The 22,671-nt window shown below is 39.3% G+C and overlaps 1 long non-coding RNA gene across 1 annotated transcript in view; it reads right to left on the reverse strand.

Moving 5' to 3' along the window:
* Window positions 1-22,671, reverse strand: part of LOC130921558 (uncharacterized) — a 52,434-nt gene that overhangs the window by 28,675 nt on the left and 1,088 nt on the right. The window lies entirely within an intron of this gene.

A 22,671-nucleotide genomic window follows, 5' to 3' on the forward strand; every position in this document is an offset into this window, starting at 1 on the left:
CATTTCTTCATGTTTGTTCATTTTATTGATGCCAATGTACTTGGATTCCATTGACGCTTATGTCAGTTGATACCATTGACGTCCATGGACGTCCAAAATTTTTCCCATTCATATTCAATGGGAATTTTTTTTTTTTCCCCAAATCAACAGAAAATGACTAGATATCATTAGGACGTGTCCCCCAAATGTCCCCGATTGCATTGCCGCTTATGGAGGGTGATGCCATTGACGTTCATGGACGTCCAAACTTCCCATTCATTTCCAATGGCATTTCTTCATGTTTGTTCATTTTATTGATGCCAATGTACTTGGATTCCATTGACGCTTATGTCAGTTGATACCATTGACGTCCATGGACGTCCAAAATTTTTCCCATTCATATTCAATGGGAATTTTTTTTTTTTCCCAAATCAACAGAAAATGACTAAATATCATTAGGACGTGTCCCCCAAATGTCCCTGATTGGATTGCCGCTTATGGAGGGTGATGCCATTGACGGCCATGGACGTCCAATTCTCCCAATCTTTTCTAATGGCTTTTACTTTGTTTAGTGCCATTGACTGGCATTATGGTCCATTCTATTGATAGACCTGAGTGGGGCTAAGATTTGTATCTCCACAGAGGAAAGACCAAGGTGTGTAATTTCTCCCGAAATTGCAGTTTCTAGTTGTACTTATTATTTATTCATCTTATTCTCCGCGTTTTTTTGAGCCAACGCACAGCCCAAACCGTAGCACCGATCGGCACAGTTCAAGTATCGGCACGACCGGAATTTTCGCGTGACGATGGGAATTTTTCAAACCGCCACGAAAAATTTTCCGTTCGCCCGTAAACGGCAATTTTCCGAAAAATAAAAAAAGTTTCAAAATGTATCTAGTCCTACAATTTTTGACCAAATCACATAATTTGGGCATCAAAAATTCCGGGACGGTGAGGGGCATAAAAGTTGTATACAGAATTTGGCAAAAATTTACGGTTCCCCGGAAATTTGCCAAAAACTTTCCTATTCATTTTGAATGGAAAAAAAACGCGCGCTTCACAGCCCGAACCGTTAGACCGATCGGCACCGTTCAAGTATCGGCACGACCGGAATTTTCGCGTGACACAGGAAACTTTACAAATGGCCCCGAAAAATTTTCCGTTCGTCCGTAAACGGCAATTTTCCGTGAAAAAAAAAAAAGTTTCAAAATGTATCTAGTCCTACAATTTTTGACCAAATCACATAATTTGGGCATCAAAAATTCCGGGACGGTGAGGGGCATAAAAGTTGTATACAGAATTTGGAAAAAAATTACGCTTCCTCGGAAATTTGCCAAAAACTATCCCATTCATTTCGAATGGGAAAAGTTCCCATTCACTTAATGGGAAAAGTCCCATTCACTTCCAATGGGATTTCCCATGGAATTTACATTGCATTGATGCCATTGACGGACATGCATGTCGAATCTACTGATGCCAATGTACTTGGATTCAATTGACTATATTGATGTCAATGCCATTGACTGCCATGGACGTCCAAAATTTTTCCCATTCATTTTCAATGGGATTTTTTTTTTTTTTTCCCAAATCAACAGAAAATGACTAGATATCATTAGGACGTGTCCCCCAAATGTCCCCGATTGCATTGCCGCTTATGGAGGGTGATGCCATTGACGTTCATGGACGTCCAATTCTCCCAATCTTTTCTAATGGCTTTAACTTTGTTTAGTGCCAATGACTGGCATTATGGTCCATTCTATTGATAGACCTGAGTGGGGCTAAGATTTGTATCTCCACAGAGGAAAGACCAAGGTGTGTAATTTCTCCCGAAATTGCAGTTTCTAGTTTATTCATCTTATTCTCCGCGTTTTTTTGAGCCAACGCACAGCCCAAACCGTAGCACCGATCGGCACAGTTCAAGTATCGGCACGACCGGAATTTTCGCGTGACGATGGGAATTTTTCAAGCCGCCACGAAAAATTTTCCGTTCGCCCGTAAACGGCAATTTTCCGAAAAACAAAAAAAGTTTCAAAATGTATCTAGTCCTACAATTTTTGACCAAATCACATAATTTGGGCATCAAAAATTCCGGGACGGTGAGGGGCATAAAAGTTGTATACAGAATTTGGCAAAAATTTACGGTTCCCCGGAAATTTGCCAAAAACTTTCCTATTCATTTTGAATGGAAAAAAAACGCGCGCTTCACAGCCCGAACCGTTAGACCGATCGGCACCGTTCAAGTATCGGCACGACCGGAATTTTAGCGTGACACAGGAAACTTTACAAATGGCCCCGAAAATTTTTCCGTTCGTCCGTAAACGGCAATTTTCCGTGAAAAAAAAAAAACTTTCAAAATGTATCTAGTCCTACAATTTTTGACCAAATCACATAATTTGGCCATCAAAAATTCCGGGACGGTGAGGGGCATAAAAGTTGTATACAGAATTTGGAAAAAAATTACGCTTCCTCGGAAATTTGCCAAAAACTATCCCATTCATTTCGAATGGGAAAAGTTCCCATTCACTTCCAATGGGATTTCCAATGGAATTTACATTGCATTGATGCCATTGACGGCCATGCATGTCGAATCTACTGATGCCAATGTACTTGGATTCAATTGACTATATGGATGTCGATGCCATTGACGGCCATGGACGTCCAAAATTTTTCCCATTCATTTTCAATGGGGAAAAAACAAAATTTCCCCAAATCAACAGAAAATGACCAGATATCAATAGGACGTGTCCCCCAAACTTCCCCAATTCCATTGACGCTTATGAAGGGTGCCACCATTGACTTCCATGGACGTCCAAAAATTTTCCCATTCATTTTCAATGGGGAAAAAACTAAATTTCTCCAAATCAACAGAAAATGACCAGATATCAATAGGACGTATATCCCAAACGTCCCCAACTCCATTGACGCTTATGGAGGGTGCTGCCATTGACGTCCATGGACGTCCAAAATTTTTCCCATTCATTTTCAATGGGAAATTTTTTTTTTCCCCATATCAACAGAAAATGACTAGATATCAATAGGACGTGTCCCCCAAATGTCCCCGATTGCATTGCTGCTTATGGAGGGTGATGCCATTGACGTCCAGGGACGTCCAAACTTCCCATTCATTTCCAATGGCATTTCTTCATGTTTGTTCATTCTTTTGATGCCAATGTACTTGGATTCCATTGACGCTTAAGTAAGTTGACACCATTGACGTCCATGGACGTCCAAAATTTTTCCCATTCATTTTCAATGGGAAATTTTTTTTTTCCCCCAAATCAACAGAAAATGACTAGATATCAATAGGACGTTTCCCCCAAAATGTGCCCGATTGCATTGCTGCTTATGGAGGGTGATGCCATTGACGTCCACGGACGTCCAAACTTCCCATTAATTTCCAATGGCATTTCTTCATGTTTGTTCATTCTATTGATGCCAATGTACTTGGATTCCATTGACGCTTATGTAAGTTGATACCATTGACGTCCATGGACGTCCAAAATTTTTCCCATTCATTTTCAATGGGAAATTTTTTTTTTCCCCAAATCAACAGAAAATGACTAGATATCATTAGGACGTGTCCCCCAAATGTCCCCGATTGCATTGCCGCTTATGGGGGGTGATGCCATTGACGTCCATGGACGTCCAAACTTCCCATTCATTTCCAAAGGCATTTCTTCATGTTTGTTCATTCTATTGATGCCAATGTACTTGGATTCCATTGACGCTTATGTAAGTTGATACCATTGACGTCCATGGACGTCAAAAATTTTTCCCATTCATTTTCAATGGGATTTTTTTTTTTTTTCCCAAATCAACAGAAAATGACTAGATATCATTAGGACGTGTCCCCCAAATGTCCCCGATTGCATTGCCGCTTATGGAGGGTGATGCCATTGACGTTCATGGACGTCCAAACTTCCCATTCATTTCCAATGGCATTTCTTCATGTTTGTTCATTTTATTGATGCCAATGTACTTGGATTCCATTGACGCTTATGTCAGTTGATACCATTGACGTCCATGGACGTCCAAAATTTTTCCCATTCATATTCAATGGGAATTTTTTTTTTTTCCCCAAATCAACTGAAAATGACTAGATATCATTAGGACGTGTCCCCCAAATGTCCCCGATTGCATTGCCGCTTATGGAGGGTGATGCCATTGACGTTCATGGACGTCCAAACTTCCCATTAATTCCAATGGCATTTCTTCATGTTTGTTCATTCTATTGATGCCAATGTACTTGGATTCCATTGACGCTTATGTAAGTTGATACCATTGACGTCCATGGACGTCCAAAATTTTTCCCATTCATTTTCAATGGGATTTTTTTTTTTTTTTCCCAAATCAACAGAAAATGACTAAATATCATTAGGACGTGTCCCCCAAATGTCCCTGATTGGATTGCCGCTTATGGAGGGTGATGCCATTGACGGCCATGGACGTCCAATTCTCCCAATCTTTTCTAATGGCTTTAACTTTGTTTAGTGCCAATGACTGGCATTATGGTCCATTCTATTGATAGACCTGAGTGGGGCTAAGATTTGTACCTCCACAGAGGAAAGACCAAGGTGTGTAATTTCTCCCGAAATTGCAGTTTCTAGTTATTATTATTATTTATTCATCTTATTCTCCGCGTTTTTTTGAGCCAACGCACAGCCCAAACCGTAGCCCCGATCGGCACCGTTCAAGTATCGGCATGACCGGAATTATCGCGTGACGATGGGAATTTTTCAAAACGCCACGAAAAATTTTCCGTTCGCCCGTAAACGGCAATTTTCCGAAAAAAAAAAAAAGTTTAAAAATGTATCTAGTCCTACAATTTTTGACCAAATCACATAATTTTGGTATCAAAAATTCCGGGACGGTGAGGGGCATAAAAGTTGTATACAGAATTTGGAAAAAATTTACGGTTCCCCGGAAATTTGCCAAAAACTCTCCCATTCATTTCTAATGGGAAAAGTTCCCATTCACTTCAATGGGATTTCAATGGAATTTACATTGCATTGATGCCATTGACGGCCATGCATGTCGAATCTATTGATGCCAATGTACTTGGATTCAATTGGCTATATGGATGTCGATGCCATTGACGGCCATGGACGTCCAAAATTTTTCCCATTCATTTTCAATGGGGAAAAAACTACATTTCCCCAAATCAACAGAAAATGACCTGATATCAATAGGACGTGTCCCCCAAACGTCCCCAACTCAATTGACGCTTATAGGGGGTGCTGCCATTGACGTCCATGGACGTCCAAAATTTTTCCCATTCATTTTCAATGGGAATTTTTTTTTTTCCCCCAAATCAACAGAAAATGACAAGATATCAATAGGACGTGTCCCCCAAACTTCCCCGATTCCATTAACAATTATGAAAGGTGCCGCCATTGACGTCCATGGACGTCCAATTCTCCCATTCATTTCTAACGGCTTTTACTTTGTTTTTTGCCAATGACTGGCATTATGATCCATTCTATTGATAGACCTGAGTGGGGCTAAGATCTGTATCTCCACAGAGGAAAGACCAAGGTGTGTAATTTCTCCCGAAATTGCAGTTTCTAGTTATTATTATTATTATTCAATAATTGTCGACGTTTTTTTCGGCGCGCCGCGCAGCCCGAACCGTACCTCCGATCGGTACCGTTCAAGTATCGGCACGACCGGAATTTTCGCGCGACGATGGGAATTTTTCAAACGGCCCCGAAAAATTTTCCGTTCGCCCGTAAACGGCAATTTTCCGGAAAAAAAAAAAAGTTTCAAAATGTATCTAGTCCTACAATTTTGGACCAAATCACATAATTTGGGCATCAAAAATTCCAGGACATTGAGGGGCATAAAAGTTGTATACAGAATTTGGCAAAACTTTACGGTTCCCCGGAAATTTGCCAAAAACTTTCCTATTCATTTTGAATGGAAAAAAAACGCGCGCTTCACAGCCCGAACCGTTAGACCGATCGGCACCGTTCAAGTATCGGCACGACCGGAATTTTCGCGTGACACAGGAAACTTTACAAATGGCCCCGAAAATTTTTCCGTTCGTCCGTAAACGGCAATTTTCCGTGGAAAAAAAAAAAGTTTCAAAATGTATCTAGTCCTACAATTTTTGACCAAATCACATAATTTGGGCATCAAAAATTCCGGGACGGTGAGGGGCATAAAAGTTGTATACAGAATTTGGAAAAAAATTACGCTTCCTCGGAAATTTGCCAAAAACTATCCCATTCATTTCGAATGGGAAAAGTCCCATTCACTTCCAATGGGATTTCCAATGGAATTTACATTGCATTGATGCCATTGACGGCCATGCATGTCGAATCTACTGATGCCAATGTACTTGGATTCAATTGATTATATGGATGTCGATGCCATTGACTGCCATGGACGTCCAAAATTTTTCCCATTCATTTTCAATGGGGAAAAAACAAAATTACCCCAAATCAACAGAAAATGACCAGATATCAATAGGACGTGTCCCCCAAACTTCCCCAATTCCATTGACGCTTATGAAGGGTGCCGCCATTGACTTACATGGACGTCCAAAATTTTTCCCATTCATTTTCAATGGGGAAAAAACTACATTTCTCCAAATCAACAGAAAATGACCAGATATCAATAGGACGTATACCCCAAACGTCCCCAACTCCATTGACGCTTATGGGGGGTGCTGCCATTGACGTCCATGGACGTCCAAAATTTTACCCATTCATTTTCAATGGGAATTTTTTTTTTTTCCCCAAATCAACAGTAAATGACTAGATATCAATAGGACGTGTCCCCCAAATGTCCCCAATTGCATTGCTGCTTATGGAGGGTGATGCCATTGACGTCCAGGGACGTCCAAACTTCCCATTCATTTCCAATGGCATTTCTTCATGTTTGTTCATTCTATTGATGCCAATGTACTTGGATTCCATTGACGCTTATGTAAGTTGATACCAGTGACGTCCATGGACGTCCAAAATTTTTCCCATTCATTTTCAATGGGAAATTTTTTTTTCCCCCCAAATCAACAGAAAATGACTAGATATCAATAGGACGTTTCCCCCAAATGTGCCCGATTGCATTGCTGCTTATGGAGGGTGATGCCATTGACGTCCACGGACGTCCAAACTTCCCATTCATTTCCAATGGCATTTCTTAATGATTGTTCATTCTATTGATGCCAATATACTTGGATTCCATTGACGCTTATGTAAGTTGATACCATTGACGTCCATGGACGTCCAAAATTTTTCCCATTCATTTTCAATGGGATTTTTTTTTTTTTCCCCAAATCAACAGAAAATGACTAGATATCAATAGGACGTTTCCCCCAAATGTGCCCCATTGCATTGCTGCTTATGGAGGGTGATGCCATTGACGTCCACGGACGTCCAAACTTCCCATTAATTCCAATGGCATTTCTTCATGTTTGTTCATTCTATTGATGCCAATGTACTTGGATTCCATTGACGCCTATGTAAGTTGATACCATTGACGTCCATGGACGTCCAAAATTTTTCCCATTCATTTTCAATGGGAAATTTTTTTTTTTCCCCAAATCAACAGAAAATGACTAGATATCATTAGGACGTGTCCCCCAAATGTCCCCGATTGGATTGCTGCATATGGAGGGTGATGCCATTGACGTCCATGGACGTCCAAACTTCCCATTTATTTCCAATGGCATTTCTTCATGTTTGTTCATTCTATTGATGCCAATGTACTTGGATTCCATTGACACTTATGTAAGTTGATACCATTGACGTCCATGGACGTCCAAAATTTTTCCCATTCATTTTCAATGGGAATTTTTTTTTTTTTCCCCAAATCAACAGAAAATGACTAGATATCAATAGGACGTTTCCCCCAAATGTGCCCCATTGCATTGCTGCTTATGGAGGGTGATGCCATTGACGTCCACGGACGTCCAAACTTCCCATTAATTCCAATGGCATTTCTTCATGTTTGTTCATTCTATTGATGCCAATGTACTTGGATTCCATTGACGCTTATGTAAGTTGATACCATTGACGTCCATGGACGTCCAAAATTTTTCCCATTCATTTTCAATGGGAAATTTTTTTTTTTCCCCAAATCAACAGAAAATGACTAGATATCATTAGGACGTGTCCCCCAAATGTCCCCGATTGGATTGCTGCATATGGAGGGTGATGCCATTGACGTCCATGGACGTCCAAACTTCCCATTTATTTCCAATGGCATTTCTTCATGTTTGTTCATTCTATTGATGCCAATGTACTTGGATTCCATTGACGCTTATGTAAGTTGATACCATTGACGTCCATGGACGTCCAAAATTTTTCCCATTCATTTTCAATGGGAATTTTTTTTTTTTCCCCAAATCAACAGAAAATGACTAGATATCATTAGGACGTGTCCCCCAAATGTCCCCGATTGCATTGCCGCTTATGGAGGGTGATGCCATTGGCGTTCATGGACGTCCAAACTTCCCATTAAATCCCAATGGCATTTCTTCATGTTTGTTCATTCTATTGATGCCAATGTACTTGGATTCCATTGACGCTTATGTAAGTTGATACCATTGACGTCCATGGACGTCCAAAAATTTTCCCATTCATTTTCAATGGGAATTTTTTTTTTTCCCCCAAATCAACAGAAAATGACTAGATATCAATAGGACGTGTCCCCCAAATGTCCCCGATTGCATTGCCTCTTATGGAGGGTGATGCCATATACGTCCACGGACGTCCAAACTTCCCATTTATTTCCAATGGCATTTCTTCATGTTTGTTCATTCTATTGATGCCAATGTACTTGGATTCCATTGACGCTTATGTAAGTTGATACCATTGACGTCCATGGACGTCCAAAATTTTTCCCATTCATTTTCAATGGGAATTTTTTTTTTCTTCCCCAAATCAACAGAAAATGACTAGATATCATTAGGACGTGTCCCCCAAATGTCCCCGATTGCATTGCCGCTTATGGAGGGTGATGCCATTGACGTTCATGGACGTCCAAACTTCCCATTAAATCCCAATGGCATTTTTTCATGTTTGTTCATTCTATTGATGCCAATGTACTTGGATTCCATTGACGCTTATGTAAGTTGATACCATTGACGTCCATGGACGTCCAAATTTTTCCCATTCATTTTCAATGGGAAATTTTTTTTTTTCCCCAAATCTACAGAAAATGACTAGACATCATTAGGACGTGTCCCCCAAATGTCCCCGATTGCATTGCTGCTTATGGAGGGTGATGCCATTGACGTTCATGGACGTCCAAACTTCCCATTCATTTCCAATGGCATTTCTTCATGTTTGTTCATTCTATTGATGCCAATGTACTTGGATTCCATTGACGCTTATGTAAGTTGATACCATTGACGTCCATGGACGTCAAAAATTTTTCCCATTCATTTTCAATGGGAATTTTTTTTTTTTCCCCAAATCAACAAAAAATGACCAGATATCAATAGGACGTGTCCCCCAAACTTCTCCAATTCCATTGACGCTTATGAAGGGTGCCGCCATTGACGGCCATGGACGTCCAATTCTCCCAATCTTTTCTAATGGCTTTTACTTTGTTTAGTGCCATTGACTGGCATTATGGTCCATTCTATTGATAGACCTGAGTGGGGCTAAGATTTGTATCTCCACAGAGGAAAGACCAAGGTGTAATTTCTCCCGAAATTGCAGTTTCTAGTTATAAATGCAATTTCATTTTTGGAAACACTCATGTCTGACAATAATGGTGGCACTTCAAGCCAAACTACCCTAAAACACTACTCCAGTTTTTAAGGGATGACGGTCCAGTCCGGCAACAGTTATGCTATAGCATCTACAATTTGTGGTTCATTTTTACTTAAATGTTCCAACATTGTTGGCAAGAAGTACATGTATTGTATGTATTCAGGCCTTTGTTCTTTCTTAACCCCATCAGACATAAGCATGCTTCTGAAGGACATGACGCTTTCACGTCTCTAAACAATAAATACACTGAATTTAGTTGCTATTGCCACTTGTGGGAGATGATTGGATGAAGTTTTACCCATCGAAATCAAACTATGAGGTTTGGCACACCCTTTTTACTATTTTTGTCTCTTTGAAAATGGCTGACCAAATGCAACTTAAAAAACGATAACATAAAGTGCTCATTTCTCATTAAAAATACATTAACATTTAAAATAACCAGTAAAAGCATGAAATATCCCCAACCCCAAAAAATCACTTTTTTCTGGTGTTTGAGTAAAAATCAGCGCAATTTTTTTTTTTTTTTTTTTTGCCTTGCAGAAAAAAAGCAGGTCCGAATGGTTAATTTGAAACAAACCACTTCATGATTAAAATCTCTGCTTGTATCCACCTGTCACTTCAACATGTAAGATTTCTAAATCCCAAACACAAGAGGAGCCGTCTCGGAGCAGTATTACACAATCAGACAGCTGATCCCAACTAGACAACAATGACCTCTGTGTGTTCACCCACACAGTCCTCTCCATGCATCATTGTTATCTCTTTTGCCCCTTCAGGGATTTAAGCTCAGTCCATAGCCTTTAGAGCAACAAATACATGGTGTTGGCAGAGTGTAAGAAATACAAACACAGTACAGGCTTTCCTTTCAAGAGGTGTCTATGACTGGTCTTCTCTTTGATTGTACATTATTATCTTAGGTGGATGACGAAGAAATCAGAAAATATTTAAGCTATTAAACAGAAAAAAACATTGGCAAATCTTTATGTTTTATTTTTAACTTTCTTAGTCTTATTTTTAGGAATGCCTTGAGCTGAATTGGCTTTGAAATACGATTGATGAAAAATGGTCCAGGCACGAGCCCCTTTCCTATTTTCACTCATCTAAGTCAATAACTGGTTAATCTTTGAAGATATACCTGTTTAATGGTGAACACACCACAGTATTGTAATACGCTAATTCAATTTGAGTAAAAAGTGTGTATGGATTTGTCAACTTTTTGAAAAATAAAATGAATGCATGAACCTTTTTTTCTTTTTTAAAGAAAAACAGTGTAACCACTGATCCATGCCTCATTCTTGAGACCTTGGCCTCAGCAGTAAAGCAGCAGAGAAGTCATTATCATTACAGATAATAACTCAAGCGGCCATTCATGTAAGGGCAAATCCCAGAGGATGGTACGCCTGCAGTATGAACATCATTATCAATATAGGACTCCCAAGTGAAAACCCACCCCCAGAAATAGAAAGGATGCAGCAAGGGTAGATTTCAATTTCATGATCTGTGAAGTATGTGCTTGGGATCCAGGAATACAAACTATACCAAGGGCAAATATGCAGTTATCAGAAGCATCTACTTAATTAGGGTATTCATTTCATATAATTACTGCTAATCCAGTGGGACACCAAGTGTTACGTTCTGAACTTCCTGATATTGAACAACCAGGGTAAGTGTTGAAGAGCCCAGTAATACTAGATGGATTCAATAATTTGGGGTGAAACTGTGGTATTTACGCTCTGTGTTTGTCATTGCCTGTCAGTTATCGTTTCCAGTGGGATAGGATCAATTCCTGTATACTTGGAAGAAAGGGAATCTCACACCCCCACACACACACACAAAAACAAAAGCTGAAGGAGGAGTGGAATGCATAAAATAATCCAGTCGAAATTTAAAAAAATAAAGAGGGCAGTTACTCCTTAGGAATGTTACAGAGTGATCTTTCTATCTACAGTGGTATGAAAAAATATCTGAGCCTTTTGGAATTTTTTTTACATTTCTGCATAAAATCACCATCAAATGTGATCTGATCTTTGTCAAAATCACACAGATGTAAAAATAGTGTCTGCTTTAACTAAATCCACCCAAACATTTATAGGTTTTCATATTTTAATGAGGACCGCACGCAAACAATGACAGAAGAGGGAAAAATAAGTGAACCCTCTCCTTAAGGAGACTTCAAGAGCAATTGAAACCATTTTTTACCAAACAATCTAAGTCAGGTGTGTGCCCAATAACTGATGAGTGGTATAAAGCTGCCCTGCCCATTATAAAACATACAACTGGTAAGAATTGTCTTGATGAGAAGCATTGTCTGATGTGCATCATGGCTCGGTCAAAAGAGTTGTCTGAAGACCTGCGATCAAGGATTGTTGATTTGTATTAAGCTGGGAAAGGATACCAAACCATCTCTAAAAGTCTGGATGTTCATCAATGGACAGCCAGAGACGTTGTCTACAAACGGAGAGAGTTTGGCACTGTTGCTTCTCTCCGAAGGAGTGGCCATCCACCAAAGATGACGCCAAGAGTTCAGCGCAGAATACTCAGGGAGGTAAAAAAAGAACCCCACAGTGTCTGCTAAAGACTTAAAGAAATCAGTGGCACAGTCCAATATCTCTTACACATCAACTATATGTAAAAAAAACTATGGCCAAGAATGGTGTTCATGGGAGGACTCCACGGGGGAAGCCACTTCTGTCCAATAATAATAAATAAATAAATGAATAAATAAACCAAACATTGTTGCTCATTTAGTGTTAGCAAAAAAGCACTTGGACACTCCACAGTTTTGGCAAAATATTTTGTGGACTGATGAAACCAAAGTTGAATTGTTTGAGAGTAAAAATGGAACAGCTTACCAACATCAGCACCTCATCCCCACCATGAAGCATGGTGGAGCATCATGATTTGGGGCTGTTTTGCTACCTCAGGACCTGGACAACTTGCAATCATTAATGGAAGACTGAATTTAAAAGTTTATCAGGATGTTTCGCAGGAAAACCTGAGGCCATCTGTCAAATAGTTGAAGCTGAAAAGAGGATGGTTGCTGCAATAAGACAACGATCCAAAATACAGAAGTAAATCAACTTCAGAATGGTTTCAGAAGAACAAAATACACGTTCTGGAGTGCCCAAGTCAAAGTCCAGACTCAGCACTTGATGGAGGAAACAATGTTTTATTTGCTTTATTTAATTGTTCAAAATTATAGATTGGTGACGTTTGACAGCTGACGTTCTCTGATGATAATAGGAAATTGCAATTCATTCATAAGATGTACAATACTTGACAGGCTTGTGTGTTTGTAATGACTATTTACAATCCCTTACTGAGTGTCTTTCTTGTGAGTGTAACAATTCAGAACCCAGACAAGACATTCTTTTTATAGCCATGCTTTTCAACCAGGATATGACCTGTTTGTGACATTAGTGACACCCTAGCCTGGCTGTGTAATTTATGAGCTGTCTCAATAAATTGCTTCACGGGGAACCAATAAAAAGCCTTTCATTTTCTGGCAAAAGACACCTTTGGCGATGGAGCCTTAATTCTCATGCTTTTCCCTTATGATTTGGTGTCTGCATTTACTTAATCAAAATTGGAAAAAAAACGCCCATGTGAATTTGCTTTGTTTATACAGATAAATAAGAGCACCTTTCCAAATTATCACCAAAATCATTTTGCCTTAAACCACTCCATTTGACCAAACATCATAATGTGGGGTGATAACCCTGAAAATGGGCATATTTTGTGCATTTGATTGCATCACCAAAATGGTAGTCAGTTTGTACATCATAGGTTATAAGGAATACAATTTTTTGGGAGGGGAAAATAATGTTTTTTTTTAATTATTTCATTTGAAAATGCCATAACATGATAAAATGACATTGCACTGTACTACAGTCATACTTAGACCATTTATTGATATGCCTCTTGTAGGCACTGCTGTTACCTCATGTCTCACTTTGGTCTTATTAAGTCTCTGAAAGTGTGTTTGCTTGTTGAAACAACATAGATTTTTCCATCTAATTGTCTCTTTGGGGAGAGAATTCTCCATGTGAGTTGTAAGAAGGACTGAGCTGCAGGCCACACAAAACAAAATTAAACCATAAGACTTGGAAGGTTGTCTTCAACTCTTTTATTCTAAAAGACCTTGAAATGCTCCTTTATAATGTACAACATGCACTGTATTGCACAACTTCCTGTGCATTTATTGCAGGTCCAAACCTCACGTGGTGCCCCAGATTCAAAGTGTATACATGATCAAAAATTGAAATCAAGCAATTTTAGGGAACCAATACGTTTGTTGTGAGCGTGTGTGGGACAGACTCATGCTGCATGTTTTATTTGTGCGACCTGCTTTTAAATTCCCCCCATCTGATCTTTGCAGAAACGTGGGTGCCTATAATAAAAAAGAAGTATATGCCATGCTAGAGAATCCAGGATGACAGAGAAGGGAACACAGTGGCTCATTAACAGCAGCCGCTTGGACTGATCCCAGGACTCAGCCAAGGGAGTTAGAGCCAACTCGATCTATTACCAGGAAGTGAGACACTTCTAAAGGGCATGACCATCTGGAACATGCTTCACAAGCTTTTTCTAAACTGCATTTGGGTGGGGAGGAAATTCCCAGACTCCTTATGCGAGTTGATAATTGGGTGACACAGAACTTTTTATTCATGTTAGTCTGAATTGTCAAATATGTTCCACATAAAACATTACCAGCCAATGGAATGGATTAAACACAACACTCTCCGAAACAATTTGTTGTAGTGAACTGTTTTTCTTTTAACTTTTCCATAACTTAGGGAAATAAGTGTATATTTACATACAGTCAATAGCTCCTGTCGTAATTGGGTTTTCAGCAATCAGCTAAAGGCATTTAGTGGCAACATTTAGAATCCTTTTCATAGTTGGTGTTCTTGGCAGCCACCCGGATATACAAGGCCATATAGACACAAAACCACAAATATGCTGATAAAATATTACACTTTTAAAAAGCCGACCCCCCCCAGGTCAACTCCTCTCTATATGGAATGTCTGGACAGGTAAGTCCACTACAGCAGGGGTCAGCAACTCGCGGCTCTTGAGCCGCATGCGGCTGTTTAGTGCTGCCCAGGTGGCTTTCTAGAGCATTTTCAAAAATGCTTGAAAATGGAAAAAGATGGGGGAGGGAAATATATTTTTTTGTTTTAATATGGTTTCTGCTGGAGGAAAAAAATGATTCAAATTCATTAATATTGTAATGCCACCACCCATCAAATTTGACACAAAAATGGCATTTATTCATGGATAAGCCGCACTGGACTATAAGCCGCAGCTGTCCTCACTTCCCCACTGTATTATGGGATATTTACACACAAAATTTAAAAAATGTTTTTAAAATTTTATTCGACAGTGGCAAGACTGTCTAAGAACAAATGAACCACCATCAATTCATTTGGCCATCACTGCTCCAGTCAGTCAACCTCTGCTGCCACCTGCTTTCAACACTGTTGTCATCCAAATGCCTCCTAGCATGCATTGCAGTGCTACAGATGTAAATATCAAAATGTTCTGTGCTAATTATTTCTTCAGTTACTGTTTCATAAATTCCTAGCTATGGTATTTGGTAACACTTTTTTTGACATTGGCGCCATAAAACAGTCATAATAAGACCATCATATATATCTCATTACACTGCCATAATTAGTGAATGCTTATGACAGCTATCATTTTGTGTCATCCGGCAAATTATCTCACTTTTGAATGGATGTAAAAGATCCGAGCTGGAGTTAGTGACATAATTTGATGGATGAAATTTAATTACATCAGTCATAAGCACTTATTAATGCCCATGATAGTGTCATGTCATGGTTATTATCTAATGGCAGTCTTATGACGCCGCCGTAAAATAAAGTGTTACCTCTTGACCCAAATAAATCAACAAATAAGCCGCACTGGACTGTAAGCCGCAGGATTCAAAATGAGGGGGAAAATGTAGCGGCTTATAGTTCGGAAATTACGGTAGTCATGTGGTGTATCATTCCTTGTAGGATGCACTGCAGGTAAAATAAACATTTAATCATAAAGGCTCATTATCTATTTGTAGTCAACTTACTGGTAATCATTTTCATAAGTGGGTAATATAGCTACATACAGCATGTGTTGCCTTCATTATAAGGCTTTTAATTTTTTGCGGCTCCAGACATATTTGTTTTTTGATTTTTGTCGTCCAATATGGCTCTTTCAACATTTTGGGTTGCCGACCCCTGCACTACTGGAAGAAGTTGTTACTGTCTAGTACTGACACCAAGCACTGTTAAGAAAACTCACGACTTCATTGTTTATTTTAAAGAATTGAGCCTTACATATTTTATTAGCAATAGAAAGTATGTGTACACCAAGATTAAAAAAAAAAAAAAAAAAAAAAGCGAGCTGAAATTTACGCGTTCACTGGATCCGACGGAATGCATATATGGCATGGATCGAGACTCCTCTTAGGCTATGTTCAGACTGCATGTCTTAATGCACTAATCCGATTTTTTCGTGTTTTTCCCGACTGGAGTGATGCACTAACTTGACAGTCTAAATGTAACAAGTCGCATAAAACTGGACCATTTCAACTCCGATCTGGGTCACTTGTATGTGGTTTAAATTCGATCTGGACCACATCTTTCCAGAATGTGGCGATGGTGTGAACTCTCAAGTCTCCCAAATCAGAATTCATGCAGCAATTACGTCAGCAAAGAGTGAGAACGGCAGGCAGGACGACAGAAATGTAGCGGTGCATTAGAGCCTAGCTTGAAATAGGCTTTTACGCAGGAGGCGGGCTCGACCACAGTCATTAAAAAAATAATAATAATAAAATGAAGAAAAGTATACTGTAAGCCTGATAATGCTTGGTTTTCTTTCTGTGCGCCAAAATAACCAATATTTCAGTATTGCTTACATGGTCGAGCCGGGGCAAATTGACGCACACACATCAGGTTATGTATGTGTGCGTCATGGCGTACACTATCAATCCATATAAATTTAAGACTAAATGGGGATGATTAATGTCTGTTATTTGTGTCCCCTTTTGTAAAACAAAATATGATCAATCACTCTGGAATTAAGTAACGCCAGCGTGTGTGACCATTTGTTTTGATGCTGCTGTGCATCCCGGTCAGTTTGCACAGCGCGTGTCAGACTGCTAATTAGTGCGCATGCGTAATGCTTGAACGGGCTCAAGGGACAAAGGCAGTCTGAACGGGCAGGCCAAAAGATACAGATATTACAAAAAAATCGTAATTGTGCATTAGGACCTGCAGTAGTGCAATATGAACTTAGCCTTAGTGTGATGAAAAAGCTATGTGAAAATAATTCTGTTAGATTTACAATCCTGCTCGGTTGCCCATACAAGCAGATGATTCCAAATGTATTTATGTATGTATATCTTTTTTAAAAAAAAAATTGAATATTCACCATAACCCAAATTTTGTCTGCATATAAACATAGCCCATCCGATCAAAGTAAGACTGACAAAGTATTGCAACATATTTTCACTGTTCAGGAAATGTCAGAAGAATGTCATAAGGACAGGTGAAAACCTATTCTCCAGTGTTGAGATTACACCCCCCAAAGGACAAATGGCTGGATATAAAAATTAATAGGCAGGAAATAGACTCTTGTTCCAATACAGAGTGATCCTATAACCATGTGACATGTGCAGTAGGGATCCAAACTATAGCTTTATAATTTACACAAATAAATCCATCACTAAACCGCCATACGGTATCAAAAACTGGACACAAATCAAACAAGTTTTGGCTTGATTAAGGGAACTTCCAGAACAAAACTAATGAGGACAGGCACGGAGAGTGATGAGCCCTGAGGCTGGTTTGCTCTTGCTGCGCAAGTTCTCCCCTAATTAAAAATACAAGATGAATAAATATACGTGCCAAATTCTTGGAGTCTGGTTGAATTATTACACATTGCGTCAATAATGTATCTATACAATAGGCTTCTGAAATCAAAAAGCATTAAAGTCTGACAAAATAAACTTGCTATTACGTGGAACTGTGCGGCTGTTGTCAGATCCGTGCTTAAGGCAGATACATAGATAATCAAAGTATGACAGAAGGTTTTACATTTCAAATAACCCAGGGTGCATTATCAGCATTTATTTACAGCGTAAGCACTGCTCATTAATTTTTAAACGAGGCCTTACTGTCTGGCTGACAGGCAAAGCTACAGCAAGCCAAAGCAAAAGAATGAGCTGTTGTTTTTTCACTCCCAATGTGAAACCCAGTAATGGCAGTGGGCAAAGTGCTGCTGAATGCATTATTAATGAACTGATGTTGTAATATGTAAAGGTCAAGGCCGTCTCAAAGCAGAGTAATTTGTCATACAAGTGTTTGTTCAGTTGTATACTGAACAATTTTGCATGACAATGACGTTTTATATTAATGATTATATACAATAATGTTAACATTCAAATATCTGCACAAACTACTACTGATGCAGCTGACTTTTTTCAAAGCAAACAAAGTTTGGCATTTGTTGTTTTCTCTTACCTGAACCTGATGACTAATATGGGTCAGTCCAGGTATTACAAATTAAAATATATCAGTGTCATTTCTTCATGTACTGTATGCTTTCGTTCTTTTTTACATTATCCATATAATATGTAAAAAACATAATTTCTTCTCTGGCAAGGTAATGTGGCAAAGTGCAAATGGCTGCCTTTTAGGATTTTCTTGTGCAGGTTTGTAAACACATAACCCATGTCTCATTAATTGCTCGTATTGCTCAGTACCCCACGACCCATGCTGCCACAGTCCTCTAGAGACTGCATGCCAGACCAAGGCCTCAAAACAAAGAAGCAGGTGAAGTTAAAATGATAGCCTGTGGAGCAGTCACAAATCATTGATGAGGGTCAGACAATTTTAAACTTTTAGTGTATTTCTGTTTTCATTCACTCTTATCAAAACTGACATGAGAGAATTTAAGAAGCAACTGTGTTGATTCTGGTATCCTAGCACATTCCCTTGTTTCAGTGAAATATTTGTCTGCTGTGTGAATAATGTGACATTAATGTCATACAGCAAGAAAGCATCCAATTTGCCAGTCAATTAAATTGGAAGAATAACATGACACAGTAGTTATAGGGTACACGTTATGGAAAATTGACTTTTTAATTGCTTGGATACAAATAGTTGGCTGAAAACCTAGTATGTTCTTGAGACTGGGCCGGATGTATGGGAGGGGTTGGGCACTGCCCACCTAGATGTGAGTCGTGCCCACCCAATCAAAATGTCGGGAATATCTATTGTAGCATTGCACTGGATATAGAGAACGCACGGAGAGTCGGTCTCACCTACTTTTTTATTGCAGGATTAACAGTTACTGTTGGCCGCAACCACGCTGAACAAGCAATCACCAAAACAAGCTGTTTTTCCAACCTCGTTTGTTATCCGCGCACTTCCTCCCTCTCCTCCAGACACATTCTTGCAGTCAGACATCCAGGCATTAATGACGTCACCAGCCACAACAAAGCGTCGCCATTTGAAATGGGGGCAAAACACGAATCACAAGCAGTTGCTCTGTCGTGCATTGTAGTACAAATGCGTTGAACTTTTGTCTTATTTTCGGTCTTTTTTTCTGTCGGAATGACTAAAAGTTGCCGTGTTGCGGGATGTTACACAAGGAAGAGTTCGGAGCCGCATTTGAAGTTCTTCATTCTTCCTCGTGAGAAGAAAAGGACAAGCAAATGGCTGAAAGCAATCAATTGAGGAACAGTAAAAGGAGACTGTTCCGTGGACCATACTCGCCAGTGGGAACCTAAATCAAGGCACATTTACGTTTGCAGCCGACATTTTATTACGGGTGAGTAAACTTTAAATCAATTTTTTTTTTTTTTGCCCCAATTAGCTGCTAGGATTCAATACACTAGGCAGTTGTTATTATTACCGTAACCGACAACTCGCAAAGCGTTATTTTTCTTTTGCCGTGAACTGCTCTGATCGGTCAATCGGTATATTATTGGCCTGGTGGGAATTGGTTATTTTGCCGTGACGTGTTCACGGCTAAATAGCGCTTGGAGGCGAATTACCTGTTACGGCAGAAATAATCACTCCGTATATACTACCAGTTTTCTTAGTTCAACACAGTACATATTCCACGTAATTGATAAAGGTCAACTTACTGGGTGACTAAATGAGGTAGTTGTAGATGTTTCCGAACTTGTATGGGCAGATTTGCAGGCCAATACATGCTTATTTTTAGTTGTACCGCCTCCTCGCGTCTGTGGCCAGTGACTCGTGATAATAATACGTTATGTTTAAGACGTTTTTATGAAAAAAAAAACAAAAAAAAACGCAAAACAGCTGAAATATATGAATTTCAGACAACGTTTGTCTACGGATGTTTGCCTGTGCGTGCCCCCATCTCAAAATGGCGACATGTTGCTATGCGAGATGATGTCATCGTGACATCACGCTGACTGCAAGAATAAGTAGATAGATGAATGGAAAAAAATAAAATAAACCCCCCAAAAATTAATGCAGCCTCAACGGGACACAAGCCAGTGTCCTTCTTGCGCCGGTCCCAAGCCCGGAGAAATGCAGAGGGTAAAAAAAGCCTGCATTGGGGGTGCCCCCTCAAGATTTCTTAGTGCCCACTCTGGTGGATAAACCTAGATCCGGGCCTGTTTTAAGATTTACTGTTCAGAAATGCAGGCAAGAATTTTCATGTTATTATTTGCTGATGTTTTTGCTGGTATATTGGTGACTTGTCTCACTGATGGTGTTGTGGTATACTTGCCTAACTTGGGTGCAGGCAGCATCCCTAGGTTCTAAATTTGTTTGCAAATTACACACAAATTTGAGGAAGACCATTGATGAAACACATACTCACACGATTTAAGCACAAATTAGGGCATATGCGTTCATTGTGAATGAGGGCTATTGTCCTGGCTTTGACATCCTTTGTACGCAACAAGCATGCGTGCTTTCAGAAGGCTTGTGCTGACACCTTAGAAAAATACAGAGTGATACCAAATTATCATTTAAATGAGAAGCTGTTGTGTTTTTCCCTTTTTTTGTAGAAACATCATTATCACCTAACTCGCCAGGCATAAAATTGCAATACAATGATTTCGGCTCAAACTATAATTAGAATGAAACCGATACAGGCGTATTTGTTGCTGACCGAGGATGGAGATTGAATGAGTCGTTTCATACAATACAAAGCTGGCATGACTAATATTATGGATGCTGAATTGTTCGATTGTCGTTATTGTCACAATTATCTAAAAGGCAGAGGTTGCAGTGTTAAAACTGCTAGGAAGATTCTAAAATAACCACTTCAGTAAGCCTTCCACCTTTGAGTCTTTGACTGAAGCCTACTTATCTGCACTGCAAACAAGCCTACGTTAGGTAAATCTGATAAGCCAGTCGTATGATTATTATTATTTATAAAAGTTGCAATAACACGAGGGGTTCCATTTTTATCATGTATGATTTTGTCATGTTGGGCCTTGAGAAGTATGTAGATTTGCTTAAGCATGCACATTTTTAAAAGGATGTTTGAGGTTGTTGTAGAAAAAAAAATAATTCACTGATCCATTCACAGACAACAGCTAGTCACCGTCTTATCCCTTTAAACATGGCACTCTAGGGGAACACAGCTAGTCCTCTCTACTATATATCAGAGAATAAACTAATCGACTGCAGTCCAGGAGGTCGAAAAGCATAAAGTATGAACATATTTAATAGCAGCAGATGGTTATGAAAGCCAATGAACTTCAAACAATCAGACCAATTCAAACCCTGTTAGGTAGAAGGTACTAGTCACATAATCACATATTTAATACAATACAGTGGCTAATGGAATAGATGATCTCTTCCTTTGGGGAGATGATTTTGAAGTTACAGGATCACAAGTGTGAGTATACCACTCGCATTTCTGCAGATATTTTAAATATCTTTTCATGGGACAACACTTACAAAATGACACTTTGACATAATGAAAAGTAGCCTATGTGCAGCTTACTGTATATAATAGATTTAATTTATTTTCCCCTCAGAATAATTCCAAATTTAGCCATTAATATCCAAACCCCTGGCAACAAAAGTGAGTACACCGCATGGGAACTACGTACATCCCTAAATGTCCAAATTGAGTACTGCTTGTCATTTTCCCGCCAAAATGTCATGTGACCCGTTACAGGAGTGCTGTCAGCGTTGCTGCAGAGATTGGGGGGGGGTGCTCATTCCCACTACCATGCTTGACTGTAGGCATGACACACTTGTCTTTGTACTCCTCACCTGGTCGCCGCCACACATGCTTGAGACCATCAGAACCAAACAAATTAATCTTCGTCTCATCAGACTATAGGACATGGTTCCAGTAATCCATGTGCTTTGTTGACATGTCTTCAGCAAACTGTTTGTGGGCTTTCTTCTGTACCGTCTTCATGGCTATATTTTGAGTTATTTTGAGGGAAAAATAAATTAACTATTCTAAAGGCTGCACACAGACTACTTTTCATTGAGGCAAAGTGTCATTTTGTCAGTTGTCCCATGAAAAGATATACTTAAATATCTGCAAAAATACGAGGGGTGTACTCAACTTTGTGATACACTGTATTTGAAACATTTTAGAAGGCAATTAAGTGGTTCAACAGCAAGTTATGGCAATATCTAACAATGTAAATTCAAATAATGCAAATATACAAAGCAAATTTTTGCAAATTATTAGCTGGTTCACTTATTTGTGGCATGGAAAGTTACTCTGATCTTTAAAGCTCCCAGAAATTACTTACATATGCATTTCCTACCTGCAATGACCGATCAGTAGGGTGACCAAACATCCTCTTTTTCCCCAGATACGTCCACTTTTTTTTTTTTTTAATGTATTTATTTTTTCTAAATTCATTGAGGATAGTGTTTGGTTTTACTTTGGTGTGTGTGCAAGAATAAATAATCAAGAAACAAATGCTACTGCTCGTAGCAAT

Source organism: Corythoichthys intestinalis, chromosome 9 (assembly GCF_030265065.1).
Source record: "Corythoichthys intestinalis isolate RoL2023-P3 chromosome 9, ASM3026506v1, whole genome shotgun sequence".
Taxonomy (NCBI): Eukaryota; Metazoa; Chordata; class Actinopteri; order Syngnathiformes; family Syngnathidae; genus Corythoichthys; species Corythoichthys intestinalis.